Genomic DNA, 13,529 nt, shown 5'->3' with positions numbered 1-13,529 from the left:
TCCTATCAGGACATAACCCTGACTTTATTTGGGCAAAAATGAAGGCCCGTGAAGGTTGATGTTCTCTGCCATGTGCTAATTTCTGTATTGCAGCTCTCACGCATTTCAGCCATATGATCAAAGCTGGGTTGCAGCATGAGGAGGTTGGAAACCTCCCACAAGAGACTGTCAAAACTGTACACAGCATGGTGAGCATGGCCTGTTATGGGCTCAGTATGACAGAAAAAGCCTGGTATGGTCTCAGCTTGATGAGGAAAAACACTGTTATCAGCTGCGAATGTGAAGGTTGATTTATTGTATCCACAGAATAAAAAGGACACTGGTCAGAAAGGGCCGGGTGTTTCTCAGGGCAGTTTTCTAGGATCATTGCCCATTGGGAAATATCTCTTGCAAAAACCAATATTCCTCTCCCTAGGCAGATCAGGTTGTGACTGCACTTTTCGGGCAGCCTCCCTCTCTGATGCTGTTTGGTTTGACTGCAGGCTGTACTAGCTGTAATGCTATCATTATAACTCAAACTTGACAACAGTGACAGCAACTAATGTGGCATTTGACTGGGAGAAGGGGCATCTCGCTTGGTTTTTTAGACAAGGCAGGACTAGAAGTTCCGTTGCTCGATGGCACAGCGGAGTGCTTTTGTCCTGAGAGCACCGTGTCAGTATGAAGCTGCAGTGCATTTATTGAGCACTGAATAAAACATTTTTCCCTCTCCTTCTCCTGTGTTGCCCGCTAAGAAATGCAAAGCTATCAAAATCAGCAATTAGTAGTGAGAAAGACTGGTAGCAAACCCATGGTTTTTCCCTTCCTGATTATTCTGACATAGTTTTAGTTATGTATTCATTATTTTCTAAATCATTATGCCACTTTGACAGTACTGCCAAATGGAGGAGGAGGCAAAGCCCTGCTGCATCAGCTTCCATCTTCTATTGTGCATTGTAACTTTGGTGTTTTGCTGTTTTATTGTTCCCTTTGTGCTTACAGCTAAGTATTCCTGCATTATTGTTTAGCTGGAGCTGCAATTGCGAAGTTTATCTGCAAATGGAACAAAGGAGTCAATTATACCCATTTGTTTCTGCACAGCTGCTAGATCTTTTACCTCTATAGTTTATAAATCTGACGCTTGACTTGAATCCCTATTTTCTTCTCTTGCTATTATTTATTACAGTGATTTATTGTCTGGTATCCATTTATATCTAGTTTCATAGAAAGGCTCTGTTATTTTTAGCCTGGTTAGAGGAGAATTGTTGGGTGCATGGTCCAGTTTTGTGGAGACATGCCCACTGATTTCAGTGGAAGATGGATCAGGCCAGTGATGCATGAGGCTGTGACTAAATTTTTACAGCCTTTCGTGCAGGAGAAGCATATGTGCACAAAAATGTGGCTAAAATTCATCTGTGTTGTAGGTTCCTGTTAAACAGAAAAGTGATAAATGTATAGAGCTGCTTCTTCCTCTGAAGACCAAAGCAACATCTCCAAGGTTTTCTTCAGGAAGAATAAAGTTGGTTTGCACAAACCACTGTGAAACGAAAGTCTGGGAATCAGGGGGTGCTGTGGCCACGTTCTGGAAAAGAAAAGGCCAATCTCTTCTGTCCTGCTCTGCTCCCCTGTTTCATTTCCTGAATCAAGAAAGAAAATAAATATGTCCAAACTGGAGGGGAAAAAAAAAAAATCCCTGTAAAATGTAATCTGGCATAGAATCAAAGAAGTTCTGGAAAACTGGGAGATGGTAAAAGGAAATATTCACAGGTTTCCAAGTAAATTTTTAACTTGCTGGACTGACCTCAAATATTTCACTCTACCTAAACTGCATGTCCATTAGATGAGCTGGTGCTGCATGATTTGGATGCCTGAAACCTTCAATCTTTTTCATGGGTGGAGCCCCTGCGACACTGCTATGCAAACCCGTGGATGCTGTGTGTCCGTCCGGGGACATCCTGCTGGGCCACGGATGGTGCCACTGGGAACCAGTGGGAGCCTGGGGCTGGTCCTGAACTGACCCAGGGCAAAGTGCTGTTGGCTGTTTCAGCAAGCAGGTGTATTTCTATTTGGGTTGAACAAATGTGAAAAACAATATATATCAACCTGCCTGACAGAGAATGAAAAAAATATTAGCAAAATATCAGTATTGTGGTAAATGTACAGAGACAGGGCTCTGAGCAGCAGCTCTTGGCCCGTTCCATTGCCCCTTGTGCCGGACGCTCACTTCCCCGCCCCCAGCAGCGAGTCCCTCCTGCTTCTGTCGCCACCAGCAGATACCTTAAATCTAAAAAAGACAAACTTCTTTTGAGGAAGGTTCACTCCTCTCTTGCTGCTGCACGGACTGGTGTCTTACTAATTTTAACGCAGGACTGAGTTTTGCAGGATAGGGCAAGGGATAGACAGTTGAGCAAACACCACGAGGTCGACAGAAACCACCCCAGCAGAGGCGTTGACGCGGGGACATCATCCCCTGCCATCCCAGCGGGGCAGTCTGTGGGGTTTTGGTGAAGCCTTTGGTTGTGCCAAGTTTTGCAGGGAGCTTGTTGGCTGTTTACTGCTGCAGAGGTACCAAGAGTTGGGTCTGGGCAGCTCCTGGGTCTCAGGAGGAGGAGGAGGAGGACTGACACCACTCAGCTAGCACCGGGCCCTGCGTGGGCACCCGTCTCCACCGGCTCTCGGGGTGCAGAGCCAGCGTGGGAGGGCAGTGGGCTCCCAGTTGGGCTGCCTGGAGGTGGGGCAGTGGGGCTGCTCGTCCCCAGAGATGGTGGCCATCCTGCCTGTGTGTATGTGGAATAAACCCCCCAAAACAGAAAAGGTTCCCCCTTTCTCGTAAGGAATTTTGATTCTTTTTGTTTGTTTGGTTTTGGGTTTTTGTTTTTGGGTTTTTTTTGTTTGGTTGGTTTGGTTCGTTTTTTTTTTTTCCCCTCCAAATGAAAGTGAAGCTAAATCTTGAATACCTGAAATCTTGCTTTTATTTCAGATTGGTAATGCAAGTGAACTCTGCAGTAGCAGCATACCCTAAATAGCACTTGTGCTTTAGCCCAGGAGCTCTGGCTTGTTTCATGTTTAATATTTGAGCAGCAGATGGAGCAAAGGACCAGATAAATGCTTGCTGGATCAATGTGCTTAAAGGAGCACATTGTAGCCTACACCCCCCTTTTAGCAAAGGGACAATGAAAACAAGAGCGGGGGGGCGGGGGGGCGAGGGGAGCTGCAGGGCCCTCGGGGGCCGTTTCCCAGAGGTGCCTTTCCTTGGCCTGCCCCAGCAAAGTCCAGCCAAACACTGTGCAAAGGGCAGCATTTGTATGAGTTTTTGGGCCCTGGGAGATTAGAGGGCAATGGACTATTATTCCCTCCACCCTGGTTGCAAGAAATTAAATGAATAGTGCTAATGCTTGGAAGAAGTATATATTTTTTGCTGCCCAAAAAACCAGCATCTAGACTCAGATGATTATGTAAAGCTATCAATTTCTGTTAAAAAATAAATCATATTTCAGAAAGGCTGGGAAATATAAACTTCCAGGGCTCAAAAACTAAGGTGGAAAATGAAAGAACTCAAGAAACTTTTTTTTTTTTTTTAAGCTAGAGATTTTAGAGCCCGACACAAGACTCCTGGGTGTTTCAATTTGGCAAGCTGAGGTGGAGCTGTTGGCACAGCACTGGAATAGGTTACCTAGGTAGGGAGTCTACATGCTGAAGGATTTTTTAGGATAATAATTTAGGCAAAGATGAGACAGGAATGATTATGTTCTAGTTGGTTCTGTGTTAAGGATGGGGGGTTAGACATGACTGATTTCTTGTGTATTCTTCCAGGCTTACTGCCTCTTGTGCCCCTCCTGATTTGAAGCAAGTTCTCTGTGCCAAGATCTTCTGCAGAAGGAAAAAAATATTGCTTTGATTTTCAGGTATGTTTCTAATGATTTACATCATTCAAATGTAAACTTCTACTCAAAATGAGAGAGAGAAAACAATTGCTGGTGTGTTGAAGGGCCGATCTGGCCTTTTATTTTATATGCACTCTTGCTCATTAGATAACTAAGCAGCATGAAAGTTTATGATTTATTTAGGATAATGAGTCTGAAATAAATGTGAAATTTCTCTGAGCCTACACAAAATACTGGCTGTCAGGTGTATTAAAAAAAAATCCATGACATACTTCCAAACAACTGCAAAGCTATATATTTTTAAATTATCTCCTAAACAGTGATGACTTTGGTGACTTATTGGTTCATATCACACTTACTGTGTTATCACAATAAGTAATTTTCTCTAAGCACCTAGATGTTTCAATTGTAGACCTGATTGCAATTCTGTTTCAACCCATTTATATTCCTATTAAGTTTGGCTGAAAGGTGTCGCATTTTTCGCTTTGCTTGGATTCAGTGCTGACAGTTATACCAATGAATTGAAGCAGCTATTCCATCTGCAGTCAGACACCCATGATATCATTCCCTGCTAGTCAATAAATTAAAAATGCTAAAATCTCTGCTTTTCTTTCGCCTGATGCCTGTACTTTGGAGATGTTTATTGCCATTTCCAACCTGAAGATTGCATGGTGGTTTGCATTTGATAATTCTCCTAATACATTGGAAAGGTAGGTAAGTAATTGTCTCCTTAATATTGCAGATGTAGAACCAGATGAATAAGATAGATGTTAATAGAAATGTGGGTATGAGGGTCCTTAGGGATCTTGTCTTCTCAAAAAGCTAGTGTGTCACATTCAGGTCTGTGCCACGTCCTTGTCTTCAGGGCCTGATATATTCATTAAAAGGCCAGCCTAACCCTTACTCTATATATCTCCTAATGCTCATCTTTCATATGTGACACTTTTCTCTTAAATCTTATGCTGAATTGTAAGACAATTAAGCAGCCCTTAACCTTTTCATGGCTGTTTTAATCATGTCAGGGCTCCCATTTATGGGTTTGATTTGATCTGGCCATCAAATGATCAAGTTAATCATGAAAAGTGGAAGAGTTCTCAACATTTGTTCTTTTTGCCGGATCTTCTGCTTCGACAGTGACTTCATCCATTTTTAATGTGGCCAATTTGCTTGTTGAGTGCCATCAAGTGCTATCAGGCCAATTCATAACATTCTGCAAATTTAGCCCTTTTCATTTTCATTAGTTATAGCCTCTTTATAAATCATTTATTAGTTGATGAGATTATTTGTAGAAACCTATTTAAGGCTGTGAGTTGATGAATAAAGGATTTCCTTGTACTATTCATAACACGTTAGTACTGGTGCTGCAATCCTGCTAACAGACCACTAGACTGCTCTGCCTGGTATCACGGGATTCACTTCTTCAGCCATGTCGGCATTTAAAAAAAACAAAAAGAAAAGGATTTTTTAAGAGAAAAAAAAAAAGGGTGAGTTTTTAATGAGACTGTGCCATGAGGTTTATGAAACAGCTGTTCCTCCATGGCAGCTGTCTATCACTATAGATATAATGGCTTAATTTACATTATACCTCTCTTTGATCTGCTCCAACCATTCATGGGTCTCACCATGCGGTGTAGAGCACATGGTACCCAGTGCGGGTACCCTCGCTGTCCTGGTTGTGTAGCCCTGGCACTCCAGCACCCTCGTCCTGATGGAGTAGCATCTGTGTGTCTCTCCGTCTGTCTGCAGTTTCCTACTTAGTGATAATAGGTGCTGATGAGCTGCATAGTCTCTGATCTGTGCATAATATAGCCTTGTTTTCATTCAAATGTGTCTGAAGAACAACTATTCCCCAGACATCTATGTGCATACGAATCTGCTTGTGGAAATGTTTGCAGGTTGCAGATAAAACAGGGAGATAAGACAGACCAAACAGTCTGACTTCAAATGAACGTGAAGAGATGGTATATTTTAGGGTCTTGCCCTCTGTCCGGTCATCTTTCCACCCCTCTCTGTGGGAAGAGATGGACTTTAAAAGAAGCTGCGCAGCTGGTGTTAAGCTCTAGTAAAATGTGAGACCTATTCAGGGGAGTAACTGTGTCTTTGAAGAAAGCCTGCTTAAGAAGCAGCCTTTTATTTTTTTTTTTTCCCCAGCAGAGACTTTGGTGTCCCACCCAGGCTGGCCCACAGGGGCAGATCGTTAGAAGATTTAGAGACCTAAAGGAGCAGGCAGGAACTTAGTGGATTTGGAGCCAGTAAGAGTTAATTTCCAATTCCTATCTTTTGCTACCAAATCTGTGTTATAATTTGCCCATGGATTGTAAATTAGTACCTGCACCTGCTGCAAGAAGAAAAGCTATTCCTGCCCACACACTGCTTTGAAAAGGAAACAGCCCTGGAGAGTAAATATGACACAGCTGAAGGACAACAATTTCTCAGCCTTTCTGGTGGGAAGATTTCATTAACTTTCCAAAGCAGATCATGGATGCCCCTATCTGAAGCTACTGATCGTATTAAGAGAATCCTTGCACGGGTCAAAAAATACCGTACGTAGTCATTGTGTTGTAGGGAGTGTGGGCAAATACTCGGGGAAAAGATGAATGAGGGTTGGCATTTTGTTCCTATTCTGGGCCAGCTGGACCTTTCATACACCTCCAGGCTGACAGATATTTTGGGATGAGAGTTCCTTGAAAAGAGGGGTTTGTTTCTGTTCCTTTCTCCAAGTCCCTCGTGTGAGCCATGCTGGGACTGGCTTTCTGTTAGCATGGGCTAATTAAGCTTCTTGGAAGTTCAGGAGCTCCCTTGGTTGTTTAGACAAGGACACTGGAGAGAGAGCAAAATCTACCTAAGGATGCCCTTGTCCCTCGTAGGTGTTTATGAGTATTATTCCCACCATGTCATTGCATGCACTGGGTTGATTACTTCAGATGTCTGGATGCTGTAATACAAATGTGCAGCATTTAGTTCTGTTGCTTGGCACGTTTTCTTTAAAGAAGACTCAGAGTTAATTTCCCAGTGTCATTGGGGGCCATAAATGATACGGAATGTGTCAGAAATAATTAAGAGAAATGATGGTGAACACTAAAACCTCAGAAATAGACATTATTTGCAAATAACTTTCGACTAAATTCATGAGTATCTCCATCAGCAATGAGAATTTGTTGTAAGTGGATGAGCTGTCATTTAGTTTTCTTAGCAGTGCTTGCTATTCCCTTGTCTTTAGTGTTGTGTGGAATCAAGCAATTTCACGTGATCCTTTTGAAAAAACAGGAGGAATCTCCAGAAATTTTATCTTCCAAAACAATTTACTGCACTTTCCCAGCTAATAATTGCCAAAACTCAGCATGTGGCCACAACACTAGAGAATGTTGAGTTTTGTTTGTACTCAGGCAAAGCCACTTTTCTATTTACCTAAATTACAAGATTTTTCCTGTTGGTTTTGTGCAAAGTTGAATCTGAAGCCCTAAAGGCAGCGCTGGTGGGACTAAAAAGCGCTGCTGTTGCAGCCTCAGCAGGGGAGCGGTTTGGTCTGCTCCGCTCCTTGGTGCCCGCCTCAGAACTGAACATCGCAGTTGTTGTGAAGGTTGCTGTGGGGTCAGCGCAGGGGGCGAGGCTGTGGGTTACTGCCTCTCATCCTCAGTTTGCCACGACGGGCCTTGCAGCTTCATCAGCGCGGGCTGCTTATGGCGATCTGAATTTCACGCTGCTTTTACCTTAGAGGTGAAGTATATAGTTTGTAGCACAGGTGTCAAAGATGACAGATAAATAAAGCAAACCCTGTTCCCCTTTTTTGTGCCTTGGTAAATCCAGCCTCCCCACGTGCAGACATGGCCAGTGCTAGCCCTGCCGCGGGCACAGGGAGGGCACTCTCTGCCTGCTGAAGCCTGCAGCCGGCGCTCGGGGCTCCTGAGATCGCCTTCCAGCGCTGCCGCTGACACGCACAGTGAAGGCTGGCAAGTCATTTGCTGCTGGTGCTTTCCAATCACACCACTTACATTGATGCTTCTAAATAAGAATAGCATTAGCTCTGTTTTCACTGTCAGAAAAGGTGTTTGCGTGGCTTGAGCTTGCTGTCAGTGGAGCGCAAGCACGGCTGTCTGGCCATAGGGACTGTGTTTTGCAGTGGCAATAGAGTAGGTGCCTTACAAGAACAGGGGGATTGGGTTTTTGCAGCGTTTGGGTAGGAGCCTCTCTTCCCTTCTTCCTGCATTGGGGCTCCCCTTTCTTCTCCCATCTCATTCTGGGACTTGCAGAAATCCTGCTTTGCGTTCCCCTATCTCCAGCTCTCCATCTCCAGCAGAAGTAGCATTCTTCCCTGTTCCTCTCTCGTGTTTCCAGCTTGCTGGGGACCACAGCTTCAAAAGACGGGAGGAGGAGGGAAGGAGAACAAGTGGTGTAGGGCTGGCACAGAAAAGTGGAGACAGACCCTAGTGAGAAGGGTCCCAGGGGCTGGGGGTAGGATGCAGTGGCTGTAGCAGGGCAGAGCTCCAGGCTGGACAGGTTTGAAATAGTCCATCTCGGTCTCTTTGGGCAAATGTAAAGCAAACAGGCTGTCCTTTCCTACAGGCAGCATCCTGGCAGCTGCCTCCTTCACCTGCGCAAGCTCTGTGTGCGTCAGCTCTTCTGCTGTAAAATCCTAATGGAGACACGGTGTGGCTGGTCTTCACTGGGAGAGGTCAGCGCTGTATTCGCCTCCCTGCAGTTTTCCTCACGATAAAGTGCCAGTGCCAGGTCTCCACCAGAGTGGAGTTATACTGCATTAAAGCAGTGCTGGGTTTTGGCAGTGAAGGTAAAGCCCCAATTGGCACAGGGACCCGCAGCTCTCAGTGACTTTGCAGAGAGCACACAGTGCAAGACAGAGCATCTGCTGCTGTCTAGGAAATAGCTCCGTGTGATGGAAAGTCTTTCATCACTGGGAAAAAATAAAAACTGTAGAAATAACAGATGACACTAAGGAAACTCGAGGTGGTAAGGTAGAGCGATTAAAGCAAAACAGAAAGCTGGTGTCAGGTCTACAGAGTCTTGGTCCTTCTAGGTATTTGCACTTCAAAGTCAGATACTGCATTTTTTTCCTGCCTTGATTTAGAGCAGTTATTAGTACACAAACTGCCCAAACTATGTGACTCACTTATTACAGAGGCTGGGCAGCATATAGTGCATAAGAGGAGCAGCACAGAAATAATCATGGTCAATGTTGACAGGTTGCCTTATTCACTTGCCTGAACTCAAAACGGATCTTTTCGGAAATTTTGTGTGTGATGATGTAATTAGAGGCACACTGATGTGTGTGGGCTATATGGATGTTTTCAGCTGGACATTTCTTCATCTGAGAGTTGCACCCAGCAGGTTTATGGCTTTTTAATTGTGGTTGTCTGCATAGGACTTCCTTCCTGAGGATCTGGAGGGCTGCTTTTATTTTTAGAATTGATCGCTGAATAATAGGACAGATGTGCAGGACAATAAAGCTAAACAAGAGAAAAGTGGAGTTTGTTGAATAACTAAGAAAATGATCTAAAATTTTTAAAAATTTTCCTGTAATCTCTTCCCTGAAATTAATTGTTTTTCATTGAAATATAAACATTCAGGAAATACTAACTAGCAGGTAGCAAAACAATCTTGCAGAGGAAGGTCTCGCTGACTTTGTTCTCTTATAAGAGCGTGGGAGACTTGGCACAAGGCAGTTCTGGGTTAGGTAGAAGATAAAAGGGGGGTTATCAGCAGGATTAGATTCTTTTTCACATTTGTTTGCTGAAAATCAGACATTCAGAAATGTCTGGAAATTCTTCACCGTGGAAATAGAGAGGAGATTTCTCTCATTTTTCCCATTCCTCTTAGAGGAATGGGATGCAACTTTTTTGCTTTCCTCCCAAATCTCATCTTTCTTGCTCAGCCCTCCTGGCAGTTACAGACTCCCTTATTCACCTTTTAGCAAAAAACATCTTATCTGTCCATTCTTAGGTTTCCTGGGCTATTTTTTCTGCCATGACCGACACGATGGTATAACTCAGCGGTGTGTGTGGTGAGTTCTTGCTGATAGGAGAGTCTTGCTAATGGGAGTCTGCAGTGACTGGAAGCCAGAGGGACCCAGATTTCATTCAGTGTTCCCCACAAAATAGAGCGTCTAGCCTCTGGCTTTAAATAGGTATCCAGAAATCTTGTCCCAGCTTTTATCCCAATGTTGTAGACCTTTGGGGATTGATCCAAAGTCTTTCTTATAGGTTTCCACTGTGTATTTGGTATGAAAGGGATGAGTTGTGAAATGTTGGTAGGAGATTAGGACTGAGAAGTTCCACTTGATTTCATTGTTCAGAATCTTCTGTTGAATAGCTGAAATGTGTGAAAACCAGGACTTTTAAGAAGTGGACATTTAAACTGGATGTTAAGGTGTTAAGAGGTATTGAAACATCTTGGATTCATTGCTTTTTGGTAGAGTGTCTGTGAATCATTTAAACATTGAGGTTCTTTATTTGATGTATTTTTCTTATGGATCACAGAGGGCTTTTAAGCAAGGGCATAGTAATGCTAGGAACAAACTAATTTTCCGTGGTCTCTTGTTGAAGTTTCTCAGAGCTGCTGAAAGGTGCTGTATTTACACTGGCCCAAATACACATTCAGCAGGGAGAGGGAAATGAAAAGGATTTATTGTATAGTAGTTTATCAAAGGTCAAGTATATAAAACAAATTCCTTTTTATTTCAAGTAGACAGAAATAATCCAGGTAGTAGTCTGAACTTTCTTGTTCCAAAAGACACTTTTTCTTCATGTAAAAGAAATAAAAATGTCAACTGGAGGCAGGTGAAGAGTTTTTTTTCTGAAAAAACCTACCATACATCAGCTTAGTATCTAAACAAGTTTGATTGTTAACTTTGTAGAGCTTTTCTTTAATATAATCTTATTTACTTCTATCTTGTTCTGCAGACCAGGGGAAAGAATAAAGTGTGCTGCTCCTGTATTAATGCTCCAGTGAAACATTTCGTTGACACATAGCTGTGCACTACATTTCCATTCCCTCTTGACAATTCAGAACAGGAGTGAATACCTTCCTTTGGAAGACAAAACTACACATTAACATTAAACAGAGGAGGAACCACTGGCTCATGGTAAAACTGATCTCCCAGTCTTGTTTTGGCCATGTTGGTCTGCGTGTCCTGGGACCAGCTAATGCATTGCACGTGCAGCATGCAGAGAGCAGTCTGCTATGTCGGCTTAGCAAAAAGCTAATACTGATCATGGCTTGAGATCCTAAATGTGTGAAAGTGCAAATTCTTCTCTTCATTGGCACCTGCACGCAAATGTTGCCAGTCTGGAATAAGAATAGAATCTCTTTTTAAAGGCTGGCTAGTCTTATGATAGTATTGTTGGTAACAATGTGTGCTCAAGCTATGAGGACGCAAATCTAATGTTTTAGTCACGTATAGCCAAGTAAGATTATTCAAAGTGTGGCATTATAGCATTGTGTTATTATGTTGGAACATAGACAAAGGCAATAGAACTTCAAATTCTCCTACAAATCCACTGAAAATGCGTTATGATGATGAAAGGTTTATTTGACATTTATTCATGTACGTGTTAATGATGTGGACAGCCCATGAGTAGGTTACCCAGTATATATATGTGAAAAAATGGCTTCATTCCCCGTGCTCTGATGTCAGAGCGAGTTCCGACAGGAAGCTGAAGACTGTGCACCCAGCAGCTCTGCAGTCCTTCATCATGCGTGAAGATCACCCAGATGTATATGTATGTTGATTTATTTTCCTTCAGCCCTTAAGACTGTGCAGATAAGCAAAAATATTAACAGCACAAACATATCCAAACTCTCAGCCTGACATTCCCTCTCTTATACTAGGGGAAAGCTTGGGATTTTGTGTGCATGTGAAAGCTACCACGACTGAAAGTATTTAAAAAAATATAAAAGGCACATGTTTGGATGTAAGAGGCCTCCTTGCCATACAAGATTGTTGCTTGGTTTTGGGCTGGGTGAAGTTTTTAAATCTATTCTGTTGCTTCCACCTTCTTTGCTGGCTTAGATTTCTTTTCCCATTATATGTATGATGCTCAGTGCCATTGTAGTGAGAACCTCAAAAGACAGAAGTTGGCCAAGGAAACTAAGGAGCTTAAATGAAATAACAGGCCCCAGGACTTTTCACAGGTAATAGTTTGAGGGGAAGAAATGCATGTTGGTTATTGAAGCCGACCTGACTTTCTGTTCCCTGATTATTTTTCTTCTCGGTTTACATGTGTTAGAGCTGCTTAGGGTCAGTATTCTCTGTGTGGCTTGGATCAGTTTTCCAGCTTGGAAAGCAATTACTCCTTTCATTTTGTTTGGGATCTCACTGCTGCTGGCAGGGAGTGAAGGTCAGACGTTTTTTTTCTAATGACTTGAAAGTCCAGTCTTCAGCTGAAATCTCCTTACTAGTCCTGGACCGAGGGAATTAGCGGTAGGGGATGGCATCCTGTTGCTGATGCTGAGCGAGGTGCCCCACCTGTGTTGAATGCCTGCCCTGAATTGCAGGGTAGGGGAAGGTGGCTGCTCGCAGGTGGACACCAGCCCGTGCATCTTCACAGAAACAGCTTTTAAAATGGTCTCTGGAAACTGAAAGTGTGTTTTGCAGCTCGGTGTTTGCTGCAAGAAATGTGGGTGAATAGTTCTTCACGTGTAAAGTTTTAATGCTGACTTGATCCACTGCAGGGGAATACGCAAAAGCCCAGCATGGGTGGATTGACAGCTATTTATTCCAGGAGCTAAAATGAGAATCTCAAATGTTTGTCAGATGTTTTGCCCCATTCTTGGTGAAGACATACCATTTAATCAATAGAAATGAATAATTTAAATTCAATATCTTCCTGTCACTATCAATAATACTTTTGTGAGTGATGTATTACTACCGTAATTCAATTTGTCAGACACCACCAGTTTTACATGACAGTTTGTTAAAATTTTAAACTTAATTTACTATAAGCAGTTGACTCAGGCTGTTTGAATTACATTGATGTTTTATCTTAAAAACATCGATTTTCCTTAAAGTATCTTTTCTGCCTTTGTGTTTATTGCATTAATAACCAGTGAGAGGAAAACTTTAGTGGAAAGGCATGGGAGGCCCATCTCCCACCACCCAAGCTGGTTTTGTTAAAGCAAGTGGAGTTTTATAAGTTCCCAGGAGGTGACCGTGCTCGCCGGGCTGGAGGAGCGCGCGGGTTCTCTGCCTGCTGGCACGCTCCTGCCTGTGGCTGGTGCTTACCTTGGCCCTTGTCCGGCCTGCTCAGGGACCTGTCCTGGGTCACAGCCTCGGTCTTCCCAGCTGCAAAACGCTTCTGCGGAGCAAAGTAAAATGGCCTGGCCTAACTGGAGCCCATTGGCGCAGGGTGCGTTCGCATCCACCAGCGCTGCAGCGCTGGCAATTTTATGGCTACGGAAATTACGCCTCACCTTAAGAGACAAAGACACAGTTCATCTCTTAGGCACATGATTGCGTTATTGCTTTGTTAATTCACAGGCATAATTACTTCACACAGAGGTGTTTGGACGTATGGCTTTCCCCCATTTCTTCTGTCTCCGTTTGCAGTATTTTACCTTTTCCTGGTGGCTGGCTTTCACCGCTGCTCTCCTCTCCCCTCCACCTTTGCTGTTCATATATTACTGGATTTGAGGAGACTACGCTTGCTCAGTAAA

Source organism: Calonectris borealis, chromosome 13 (assembly GCF_964195595.1).
Source record: "Calonectris borealis chromosome 13, bCalBor7.hap1.2, whole genome shotgun sequence".
NCBI lineage: Eukaryota > Metazoa > Chordata > Aves > Procellariiformes > Procellariidae > Calonectris > Calonectris borealis.
Note: the sequence above shows the minus strand (reverse complement) of the source record.